The sequence below is a fragment of the Trichomycterus rosablanca genome, chromosome 14 (assembly GCF_030014385.1).
Source record: "Trichomycterus rosablanca isolate fTriRos1 chromosome 14, fTriRos1.hap1, whole genome shotgun sequence".
In the NCBI taxonomy this organism is placed as follows: domain Eukaryota; kingdom Metazoa; phylum Chordata; class Actinopteri; order Siluriformes; family Trichomycteridae; genus Trichomycterus; species Trichomycterus rosablanca.
Window position 1 is genome coordinate 11408764 of NC_086001.1, and position 12799 is coordinate 11421562.

General features: G+C 37.4%; 1 protein-coding gene across 1 annotated transcript in view; it reads right to left on the reverse strand.

Moving 5' to 3' along the window:
* ctnna2 (catenin (cadherin-associated protein), alpha 2) overlaps positions 1-6564 on the reverse strand; it is a 600844-nt gene extending 594280 nt beyond the window's left edge. The window contains exon 1 of the mRNA XM_063008183.1: positions 6436-6564. The gene's annotated coding sequence lies outside the window, so the exon portion shown is untranslated. The remainder of the gene's footprint in view (positions 1-6435) is intronic.
* Positions 6565-12799: the final 6235 nt, after the last annotated feature.

The window sequence follows — 12799 nt, forward strand, 5'->3', positions numbered from 1 at the left end:
ATAGCGACCAACCGGTTAAACAATTAAAGAAGGCCTGATCTCCCACTGCGTCTGTTTAAAGCAGTAAGAAAGGGATTATGCATGAAAAACTGGAGACTTTGTATTGAAGAGTAAGTCATTATTCAACAACTTTCAGCAGAGAGAATTAGCACATATATAGGCAATTACTTGCAAATGTCAATCCTATAAAAAATATGAAGAGTTGGCTAGTATGAGGGAGGTAGTTGGTGTGTTATGAGCTGTAAAGGCATAATTCATCATTTGCTCCAGATAATTTCTGGTTGACTATTTTATCCAGCAACTAGTAATCAGGCATGTGCCTGATTTTAATATACCAATAATATTGGTATAATGTGGCATAATGGTAATGGCTCATAAATACAGAAGGAATGATTTGCTGTGGTGACCGATCAAAAGGATTCATCAAAAACCAAGTAAAATAAATCATGGAGTCTCATTTCTGTCATTTCCAACTAGGGGTAAATAAACATAAAGTAAAAAATCTCTGACCTGTATTAACATGTGCTATTATAAATAACAAAAAAATGTGATCACTTAATTACAGATTCAGGTGTTTTTAGCTACACAAATTGCTTTATGCTATTGCCATATTTTTCCACATATTCTCTAGGCCACCCGAGCATGAACATCCCTTATCTTGTAATATTTAGGAAGTTTTTTCTTGCCACAGTTGCCCTTGGCTTTCACATCATGGGTTTTTGGTCTGAGAATCGGTAAAGCCGCCTTCAGACAATGTATATCGTAAAAAGCACTATACATACACATTAGAATTGTATAAAACACATTCGTTTTATATCATCAAACTACTTTTAATATAAGTACACATACATTTTTATTTGGGCGGCACGGTGGCTAAGTGTCGCCTCACAGCAAGAAGGTCCTGGGTTTGATCCCCAGGTGGGGCGGTCCGGGTCCTTTCTGTGTGAAGTTTGCATGTTCTCCCCGTGTCTGCGTGGGTTTACTCCGGGTGCTCTGGTTACCTCCCACAGTCCAAAGACGTGCAAGTGAGGTGAATTGGAGACACTAAATTGTGCATGGCTGTGTTCGATATAACCTTGTGAACTGATGAATCTTGTGTAATGAGTAACTACCGTTTCTGTCATGAATGTAACCAAAGTGTAAAAAACATGGCGTTAAAATCCTAATAAACAAACAAACATAAACAAACATTTGTATTTATTTTTATTAAATTTTTTTAAACATGATTTCATTTATTGAAGGAAAAATGCAGTTTAGCTCTACCTGGCCTCTAGGTGAAAACGTAATTACCCCCCTAAACTACTAAATCAACCAGTTAACCAAATTCTGTGATCAATGTCACTAGCCACATTCAGACATGATTACTGCCAGACCTGTTAAATCTGAACATCACTTAAAGACGGCAATGTGAAGCAGGCTAGAAAGTCTCAAAACACAGCACAGCATGTTCCCACATTCATAAAGAACATATACAGATGCAAAACAATCATTCAAATTGCCATTGGAAAGGCTATGGGACTTCAACAAACCACAGTGAGAGCCAAACTGCATTCTCCAAAAAAACTGTGATGAACCCTCCCAGGATTGGCTAGCCTACCAAAATTTCACCAAGAATGCATCAGCAGCTCAACCAGGAGGTCACCAAAAAGACGAATCGAACATCATGACTTTTTGAGTAATATTAAATTGACAAATATGCAAATGATTAACGGAATAAATAATAAATAAGTCATTATTTGGTTAGTGTTGTTGGAACACTGAACCAGTGTAGAGTGTGTATATTCATGTTACTGTTCTCTAGTACTGTTATGTTCGCTATGTTAAACTGTTTTTTTCTATTAATCATTGATTTATTATCTTTTTCACAACAAGTGACTGAAATGAAAAAAAATCAATAATTAGAAAGGGTGTCCACAAACTTTTGGCCATATAGTGTGCATAATTGAGTATATAGAACACCCACATGCGGCTGACTCACAAGCCTGTAAATATTTAACAGCTATGTATGCTCTTTTTTTATTAGCAAAACTTATGTATACATTGTGTGCTAAAAAAACAAGTTTGCATTGGTAACAACACTAGCGTCTTTGGTTAAAAACTCACTAACAAGCTGCTCCGTGCATGCCTCTCAAAACTTGTGCTGCTAAATTTGGCCTCCCCATGCCCTCTCCCATCATTTGGATTCCTCTAGCTGCTCCGATTACAGCACCACAAAGCCATAAATCTTATACAGAAAACCAGGACTTACTGTAATGGGACAAAGCGGGAGTATGGTGGGTTTTCTATTGCAGCATAATTCAGAGAAGCTTCTGCACTCTGAGATATTAGAGGATCGCTAAACAAACAATACCAACACACACACACGCACACACTATTACTAGTGTGTATAAGAAATGAGCTTATAAAGAATACGGACTAATATAAGCATGATTGCCAACATTGTGCAAAGCTCATCATGTACAGTATGCAGCAAGAGCAGTTTTAATGTTTCAGTGTAACCTAGAGCTGTAATAAGCACAAAGAGCAAAGTTTACAAGATGTTTTTTTTTGCCTAAACCTTAAGAGGACGGCTAGATTTGGACTTCATCCAACTTAATAAAATAATCCATGGATCTGGCTCAAAGTCTCCTAGTCACAAACTTACTAACAAAAGAATGTGGGCACCGCTCCTCATTACTGAGTTTAGGTTTTTTAGTCACACCCATTGCTAAGTGGTATATAAAATCAATTCAACATATTACTTGCATCCAACTTTGTGGCAGCACTTTGATGGCCCTTTCTTGTTTAGCATAACTTAGTCCCTGTTCAAAAAGCAAGGTCCATAAAGACACATTTTGATAAGTTTGGTTTTAAGGAACTACAGGGGCCTGCACAGAGCCCTGATCTTAACCCCATTACACACCTTTGGGATGAATCGAAACAACAACTGTGAGCAAGGTTTTCCCATCGAACATCAGTGCCTGATTTCACAAATGCTTATTTGACAGACTAGGCAGAATACTTCAGCGACACACTCCAAAGTCATGTAGAAAGGGGCGGCACGGTGGCTAAGTGGGTACCACTGTTTCCTCACAGCAAGAAGGTCCTGCGTTCGATCCCCAGGCGGGGCGGTCCGGTCCTTTCTGTGTGGAGTTTGCATGTTCTCTGTGTGTCTGCGTGGGTTTCCTCCGGGAGCTCCGGTTCCCTCCCACAGTCCAAAGACATGCAAGTGAGGTGAATTGGAGATACTAAATTGTCCATGACTGTGTTTGATATAAACTTGTGAACTGATGAATCTTGTGTAATGAGTAACTACCGTTCCTGTCATGAATGTAACCAAAGTGTAAAACATGACGTTAAAATCCTAATAAACAAACAAACAAACAAACTTGTAGAAAGTCTTCCCAAAATAGTGGAAGCAGTTATGGCCCTATTTGGGTAATACAGTATTTCGTTTAATGAGGAAGACAATATTAAAAAATAAAGTAAGTTTATTTAAGAGTCAGATCAAGGCAAAGTAAAACAGAACAAAATTATAACCAGTCTAAATTAACGTCTGTTTATAGGCAAATATAAATGTACAATAGTAACCAATTTATGGAATTAACCTCTTTATTTACTGCTAGTTAATGAGTGGTACTGTGTAACTGTGTTCGATTCTTAAAACATTTTGCTGGAGATGTAGCGTTATAAATGCTATTTTTTTTATACAGGCGTTTTAATAAAATCAATATGATACAGCCTCTAAATTGAAAATTGAATACACTTAGCAGGATCTAATTCAAACCCACCATGTTATTATGTTTTTTCTTAAATTCACTGGTGTTCCAATATTTATGCACTTCGACACTCTCGCTTCCTTGTTAAAGCCAAAACTTGTTTATGTTAGCAAAGTCTGGTGTGCATGACATAAAAAAGTAAGTCAGATTGATAATGAGAAAGAAATCACTTTCCAAATTCTTTTGGTTAATGAAAATACTAAGTAGAAACTGACGAGGAAAAATTAAAGGCACTCATTAAGGCAGTAAATATTAAATACCGTCAGTGAGCCATACAGTGCTCGGGTTGCACAGCAGCAAGTTACAGTAGCCCAATACCGCTGGGATCGAATCCCCAGCAAGGATATTGGCCTGTTGGGCGTCTACATACATTTACATTTTCAGCATTTAGCAGACGCTTTTATCCAAAGCGGCTTACAGTACTGTGACAGTATACTGTCTAAGCAATTGATGGTTAAGGGCCTTGCTCAAGGGCCCAACAGTGGCAACCTGGCAGTGGTGGGGCTTGAACCAGCAACCTTTGGATTACTAGTCCAGTACCCTAACCGCTAGACGTCCATACAGACGTTTGTTATGTCTAAGGAAGGGCGATTGCCAAGGTCTTGCGCTGTACTAGCGTCCGGTCTGGGGTGTGTTACTGTACTGCGCCCAGTGATTCCGTGGAAACCGGACACACTGCAACCCTGGCCAGGGTAGTCGTACAACATGAAAATGAAATGAAATTCAGTATGTAATATACAAAATTACTTTAAAAGTACAACTGTTAAACCAGTGGTTCTTAACAGTAGGAGCCAGGTTTCAAGAGACATTCCAGGTGAGGGGTCACAAACAACAAGCTAGATCTGGAATCTTAAAAGTATGGTGGATCTTGAAATGTCTCCAAAGGTTTTATATGTTACAACATATTTTTGCTTATTTTAACACAACGCAAAATTTTGACAACAAAGCAGGTAGACATTGGCATGGTAGACAAGACAGAGTGGGATAGTTTAAGAATTTAAGACATGTTATATATTTATGTGCACTAACTGTAATAAAACTGGTCATTAAATGTTTACTCAGTCAGTTACTCTACTTAAAAAAGCTCTAACATAAAGGATATTAAATAATATGTGAAATCAGCAACATTACCACTGCTGTTTGATGACATACTATTAGTACATAATATGTAGTTTGGGATGCAGCCTCAGTATTTTGATCTATAGCTTTTTGAGATAGCCTTGAGAAAGAGAGAGATAGAGTTTAAGATAGATTAGAGAGAGTTGGCATTAGGTGCCATTTGCCCCAATAAAGACTCAAAAGTGAACATTTAAACAGTACAGCTACTAAAGTGGTGCTAAGGCTGCGCTGATATGTGTCCCCACCAATATCTAGATTTACATAACATCATGCACCTTGTGTGTTTGTGAGCCCAGCCAGGAATTCTAACCCCCGGAACTCAGGCACTGCTTTTACCAGCAGCATATGTAATTAGAACTTATTTAATTTTAAAAGTAATAACATCTAACAAAGGTGCATGCAAGTACCTCGATTTGCGTCTACACGTGTGAAATTAACAATAATCAAATGTAATATAACACAGAAAGAGAAAATCAGTTTACTTAAATCTCACAAAAATGCAGGTTAGTTGTTTTTGATAAATCTTTACAATATGCTATATAATGCAAACATTACACTCGAAGATTGACAGGCATGAGTGAATGCAAGCTGTTTTTTATCCAAGTTTGCAGCATTAACGATCAGAGTTTAAAAATACAGTAAAAGTAATTCTAGTTACTAATGCTTTGTTTCTAAGCTATGTTCAATTACACCAGGTGACAAAGCACAAAATCTTCCTTTCAAAAAAGTCATCTCTGAAAGGACATTACTAAAGAAACTAAATACCCAAAGAACTATGTTAAACTTTAATCAGTTGTACATTTTCAGTCAGCACAGTACTGTGAAATGTGTTAGAGCTGCCAGAGGTATTCCCACATGCTAAAGATGCTGAGGTACTCCTGTAAAGTATCCCAGGTTAACCCAATAATAGAAGTCCCTGGACCTAACTGTCAGTCTGTCATGCTCACTGGCCATCCAAGATATTGAGACACAATTAAAGTATGCACGCTTTTACAACAACGTTTCAACAAAACAGCAAAAAAAGAAGAATCTAACCTGCCAGTGTGCATTGGCATAGTGTTTGGGATGTGACAACGTCCTGGACCAGGACAATGAATTGATCAGGACAAAGACTAGTGGGACATCAGATCAGAGATGCATAAAAAGCCAACGGGAGCACTGCACGCTAAATGTGCTAAATGAACGTGAAGAAACATCATATAGCCCAAGCATGTAATTCAGAGGAAGAACAAACCTACTGAAGTAAAAATAACAAGAATGGTTTATAATAAGAATAGTTAATATCATAAGGATGGGAGGCATGTAGTGGAAGATGGCCAACATCACTAGCCAGCATCACATCTCTTCCACAGCATGCCTCCCATCCTTAGAGTCAATAGAGACGAGACAAAATGCACATCTCAACTAAAAGCGAATAGTAAATCATAGTAAATGGGAATTAATATTGATTCATCCAAACAAGTCGATCCAACCCGAAATTCTCCAGAGTTTTGGTGTAAACCATTTATTATAAGACCGGGGAGGCAAGCACCTTTTTATTCTAAAAAGCGGGTCCTACCGTTAGAGATGCGAGTTCCGTTATTCCGTAAAAGCAAAGGCCTTTGAGGGATAATCCTGTGTTATTTCAGAGATTCTTTAGCTCCTCAGATACCGAAGGTCCAATAAAATCCCAGTGCAAAACCAGACTGAATCCACGCCGCTGCTGCGTAAGGAAGAGGATCTAGGAAAAGCTTTCTTGTCCGACGCACGCTGCCAAATAATGACACCCGCTCCCCGCCCGGCCGCCTAGAAAAGCAGGTGCCCAGAGCGCGTTCCTGGTGCGCGCTCACGCGTGCGGTAATAGAGGAGCGTCGAATAGCGGACGCGCGCTGAAGTATGCGCATGCGCTGTAACGACACACCGAAACGACAGCAGCCCTGCCAAATAGTGAATCCAGTACTGACGGTACAGAGGCGCTGGCTCAGCGGATAGTGCTGAAAAGTCAGCCTTGTTCATTCAGTCATTCACTCATTCAGTTATTCACATCATTGGGAGTTTTTTATAGCTTTTTAATGGCTAAAATGTGTAAGAAATGTATGATAAAAATGTAAAATAATAGTAATAATTAGTGGCACTGTTCATAGTCAAGCAAGCTTAAACATAATTTCTTTCAGCATTGTGTTTGTTTCTTCCCACAACACTGTTAGACGTACTTTTTACGTGTCAAGCCAGTAAATATATTTAACAAAAAATGTAGTAAAATAAGTCATTATTTACTAACAAAGAATTGACAAATAATGCCAGAAGGTTAAATTCAATAACCGAATTTCCTAGATAACCAAACGTGTGATATTCATATTCCACTTTTCCTTAAAAATAAAATAAAATACAGCCTTTTCTAGTATTATAAAATAGTCAAAAAGTGTAGTGCATTTTAAATAAAATATAACAGATTTACCCTAAGCGTGAATATACATTCCTACCTACACAAGCTAAATAAAACACACAATCTGAGGTAATTATAGTGGAGTCTCAATTTTTACAGGAGTTAAATTAACAAATACAAAACATTATTTTAAGTTATCCTTTGACTTACTAGATATTTATTTGAATACAAAATAATAATAAAAAAGTAAACATAGTCCATAAAAGGCTACAGAAAAAACTACAGAAGGTTAGCATATGGCTAGCTGCAGCCAAAAACCGTTAGCAGCACAGGCTAACCTGAGAGGATTGTTGTTGTTTTTTTTAATAATAATATTTATTATTTTATAAAAACAAAACTACAAGTTTTCACAACAAAGTTACACGTTGCTGTATATGACAAAAAACAGTATTTGTATTCGTTTATTCGTCGGCTTAACAAGTTTTTAATGAAATTTGCCAAACTGTCACTTAAAAAAACAACTTCAAAAGCGGAAACGATAAAATATTGTAATATTTTGTTTTTTTTAAAGGAATTCTCATAGAAAATGCATTTATTTTGTAAATATTATTTGTAAAATATGCAAATAAACACAGTGTTTGTAAACAGTAAAGCTTGGAGGTACTTACCTCACAGGTGCTGGTTTGCTATGATCTGATAAGCCTTACAGATCTATAACAATGCTGATAATTATAAAAAATAATTGTTTAATTAGTTTAATGGTTATTATTATAATACTATAATACAGCATGTTTCTACACTTACTGTCCATTTTATCAGCTCCACTTACCATTTAGGAGCACCTTGTAGTTCTACAATTACTGACTGTACTGTACAATTACTGACACTGACATGGTGGTGGTGTGTTAGTGTGTGTTGTGCTGGTATGAGTGGATCAGACACAGCAGCGCTGTCCACTCTATTAGACACTCCTACCTAGTCAGTCCACCTTGTAGATGTAAAGTCAGAGACGATCGCTCATCTATTGCTGCTGTTTGAGTTGGTCATCTTTGAAATCTTCATCAGTGGTCACGCTGCTGTGTCTGATCCACTCATACCAGCACAACACAAACTAACACACCACCACCATGTCAGTGTCACTGCAGAGCTGAAAATGATCCACCACCTAAATAATACCTACTCTGTAGTGGTCCTGGGAGAGTCCTGACCATTGAAGAACAGCATGAAAGGGGGCCAACAAAGCATGCAGAGAAACAGATGGACTACGGTCAGTAATTGTCAAATGTCAGACAAAGTGCTTCTATATGGACAGTGAGTCCAGTGAGTATAGAAACAAGGAGGTATTTTTAATTTTATGACTGATCGGTATATACATTATATGGACAAAAGTAATGGGACACCTATTTCTTTTTACAGCCAAAGGTGTTTGATAGCATTGAGTCAAGTTACCATGCCTTTATGGACTAGGGCACAGTCATGCTGAAACAGAAAAGGTCCTTCTCACAAAGTTGGACGTACACAAGAAGCCAGAATGTTTAGTTATGATGAAGCATTATTTTCTCCCACTGTAACTACAAGGCCTACACCAACCTTTGAAAATCATTATTATAAAGCATTATCCCTACTCCACTAAATTTTACAGTTGGCACAATGCAGTCAGGCAATTAACATTCTCTAAGGCACCAAAACCAGACTTGTCAATCAGACTACCAGATAGAGATGCATGATTCATCACTACACAGTACACATTTTCACTGCTCCAGAGTCTAGTGGCTGTATGCTGAACACCATTCTAATGGGGCATTGTGCTTAGCAATGTAAGACTTGCATACAGCTATTTGACCATTGAAACCCATGCCGTGAAGATCCTGGCAAACACAGTTCTTGCAGTGATGTCAATGCCAAAGCCTTTATCTTTATATTATAACCTGGCACTATCTAATCCCTCATGAATGAAAGTGCTGCCAATTACACACTAATAACATGTATATTTAGGTAAGAATTTGTGCTCAATTATAAGCATAAAGGATGTTTAGGAAAATTGATAAAGAAAAACGTACACATCCTATTCACACAAGGTCAAATTCTTTATTCAGTACATTGTGGTTGCCATGGTGACAGCGAATTATAGCTGCAGTTTTTCTTGGATATGTCTCTACAAACTTTGCACACTAAAGTACCTCTTCTTGGAAGTGAATGTTTCCCTTCAAGAAGTTCAAAAAGAACATTTCTCAATGCAAACTATGTAGCTCTTTCACATTTGTTAACAAGATCTCAGTTTATTAAGGAAGGGCTGGGAATGACTGTTGGATGTGCTTGACCTTTGAGCCCTATACAGCAGTGCTTATACTACTGTAATAAATACTGTATAGCCATACTGGCTCAGAAGTACTTCAGAAAACTGTTGTCACCTAACACAGTCTACCGCTGCATTGAGAAGTGTACCTAAAATTCTATTACACAACGAAAAGTTTTATTCTATGCAGAAACGCCACAAATTGCACACATTTTATCTCAGATAGACAGAAGACAACGAAAACGTTTGCTGAGTCCACTTTTAGCTTTTTTTTCTAAAAATGGACAGTGAGTTTGCCGTTTGCTAAAGACAATTTAGACCAGACTGTGATCAGTTAAAGGTGCCAATGTCAACATTTGTCATGGTATGGGGCATCAGTGCCTTCGGCATGGGTGAGTTACATATATGTGAATGTACCACTGAGACATATGCTGCCATCATGGTGACATCTTTTCTCTGAAAGTCCATAGTCATTTCAGCATGACAATGTCAGGCCTCATTTGGCACGTGGTATAACAGTGTGGAGAATAAAACTGCAACTGAATGCATTTTTCTCAAATCTAAATCTAGCACTAATACATCAACTGCACCTCATACATTAAAAACTGAAAAAAATGTTGTAATTCAAACCAGAAGTATTATCAAAGTATGCTATTATCTATTGTAGTACAAATATTTATAGTATCATAATACTGCATCATTATTTTAGGCATATTTATGCATTTTAATCTATTTAAATAAGATGTTTTCCGTTTCCAGAATACAGAAAACTAGTTGTTTACGGACATCTGGCTGTGTCCCAAAACACATTATACTACACTAAACACAAACCAAATTAGTACAGCATCATTGGTGATGTGATTATTGTAATAGTGTTTAGTACAGTGTATGTGCTGGAGATCCAAACAAGATGTTCTGGAGAAACACTATCCATATGGTTGCCAATCAACCTGACATCACTCAAAAATAATAATAATGTTTGGTTTGAGTTTCTCAGTTAAGTGGGAAAATAAACTCTGCCTACAAAACCATCAACAATGCATATTAGTGAGTTTTCTCGTGAATGCCAAGAAAGTCCATGTGAACGCAGCCTAAGGTGTTATATAACACTGTAGAAATATGATACTCATAAAATCAGCACAGATGGATTTACATACCAAGCCAAGCATGCATCCTACGTTACATAATTTAAGCAATCATAAAGTCCAGCTGGACACCCCACCCGGGCTGCAATGCTGATCTCATATCATGACATCATCCTCTACAAGCTGGGTAGTACACAAGCCTGCTGAAGCCAGATCTACTTCCTTCTAGCAACCTGGAGTGGTAGGTCTTGAACCATCAAATCTTCAAATTAATAATCCAGTACCTTAACAACTGAGATATCAAAACTAGTCTAGATAATAATAGTAATCTATGTCATCCACCATTTAAAATTCAGACAGACAAAATTAATGTCAGTTTGTTTGTTTGTTTATTAGGATTTTAATGTCATGTTTTACACACTTTGGTTACATTCATGACAGGAACGGTAGTTATTCGTTACACAAGATTCATCAGTTTACAAGTTTAATGTCAAACACAGTCATGGACAGTTTTGTATCTCCAATACACCTCACTTGCATGTTTTTGGACTGTGGGAAGAAAACTGGAGCTCCCGGAGGAAACCCATGCAGACACAGGGAGAACATGCAAACTCCACACAGAAGAGGACCGTCCCACCCAGCGACAGTGCTACCCACTGAACCACCGTGCAGCCCTGTCAAAGTTTGACAAATACTTCAAATAATTCTTTTTAGAATTGTGCAGTTTCTGAAACTATGAGAACTGCCCTAGTGACCTTAACCAGGATAAAGTGGTCAATAAAAATTTTATAAAGCACCACAAAAGAGCCAGTACAAATACATTGTTTCAAGTGATTATGAAACACACTGACTGACACACGTTACCAACTGCTTCTTTTCACCTGCACTAGGCGAGTTCATATGGGGATCAGTTTTGCACAGAGCCACCCTGACCTTAATCTTGTTTAACAGTAAGCCAGACCTTCTCGTTCAACATTAGTGCCTAAACGTTTTTTTTTTTTAATGAATGGGCACAAAATCCCAGTCACACTCCAAAAGTAGAAAATCTTGTAGAAAGGCTTCCCAGATCTTTTCAAGTGGGATGTTTTAATGTGTTTTGAAGCATAATAATTAAAAAGTGTACAAATCTTGCCATATCAGAAAATCTTATATGGAAAAGACTGAGGCTAAAGGACCATACTGGTATCAAGTTTCATATTAGCTTTGCTCTACTTCATAAAGCCAGGAGAAGGAAAAGCTGAATTAGCCACGCATAATTAGATTCTTATTGTTTTTAGGCATGGAAGCTGTGAATAATTGGACAAACAGCAGTGGGTATCTAATAAGAGGAAATACAAAGCAGATAGATTCATGAGTAGTAGAAAAAAATGAGTGGTGATTACATTAGGTCCAAAACTGCAATAAGATCTTACCAGCAACGATCGCAAAACCTGAACCACTAGACATTTAATCAAAGGTAATGAGGTAAATCGATATCTGTCATCATTTCTGGTGCTTGATCTTGTAAAATTTAGCAAAATGTAATTTTTTTAGAATGGAAGATACCTTATGCTCACTGTATCCCTCCGCCAGTAGAGCCAAAAATGAACCCTTCTTTCACTATTTTGGTCAATAGTTATTTTTCATATTTCACTACCACTATTTTTGCCACACAGATGGTCCTATTGCATGAGCATTGGCTAGGATGTTACAATGCATGTATCTCTTAATATTAGAACATAATATTAATATACTGTATAATATATATATTTCTCAACTATACTAACCCTAACCATAACATTAAAACCACCGCCTTGTTTTTACACTCACTGTCCATTTTAACAGCTCCACTTACCATATAGGAGCACTCTTTCTTTAATGGCCCCACAGGACCACCACAGAGCAGGTACAGTGTATCACAAAAGTGAGTACACCCCTCACATTTCTGCAGATATTTAAGTATATCTTTTCATGGGACAACACTGACAAAATGACACTTTGACACAATGAAAAGTAGTCTGTGTGCAGCTTATATAACAGTGTAAATTTATTCTTCCCTCAAAATAACTCAATATACAGCCATTAATGTCTAAACCACCGGCAACAAAATTGAGTACACCCCTAAGAGACTACACCCCTAAATGTCCAAATTGAGCACTGCTTGTAATTTTCCCTCCAAAATGTCATGTGATTTGTT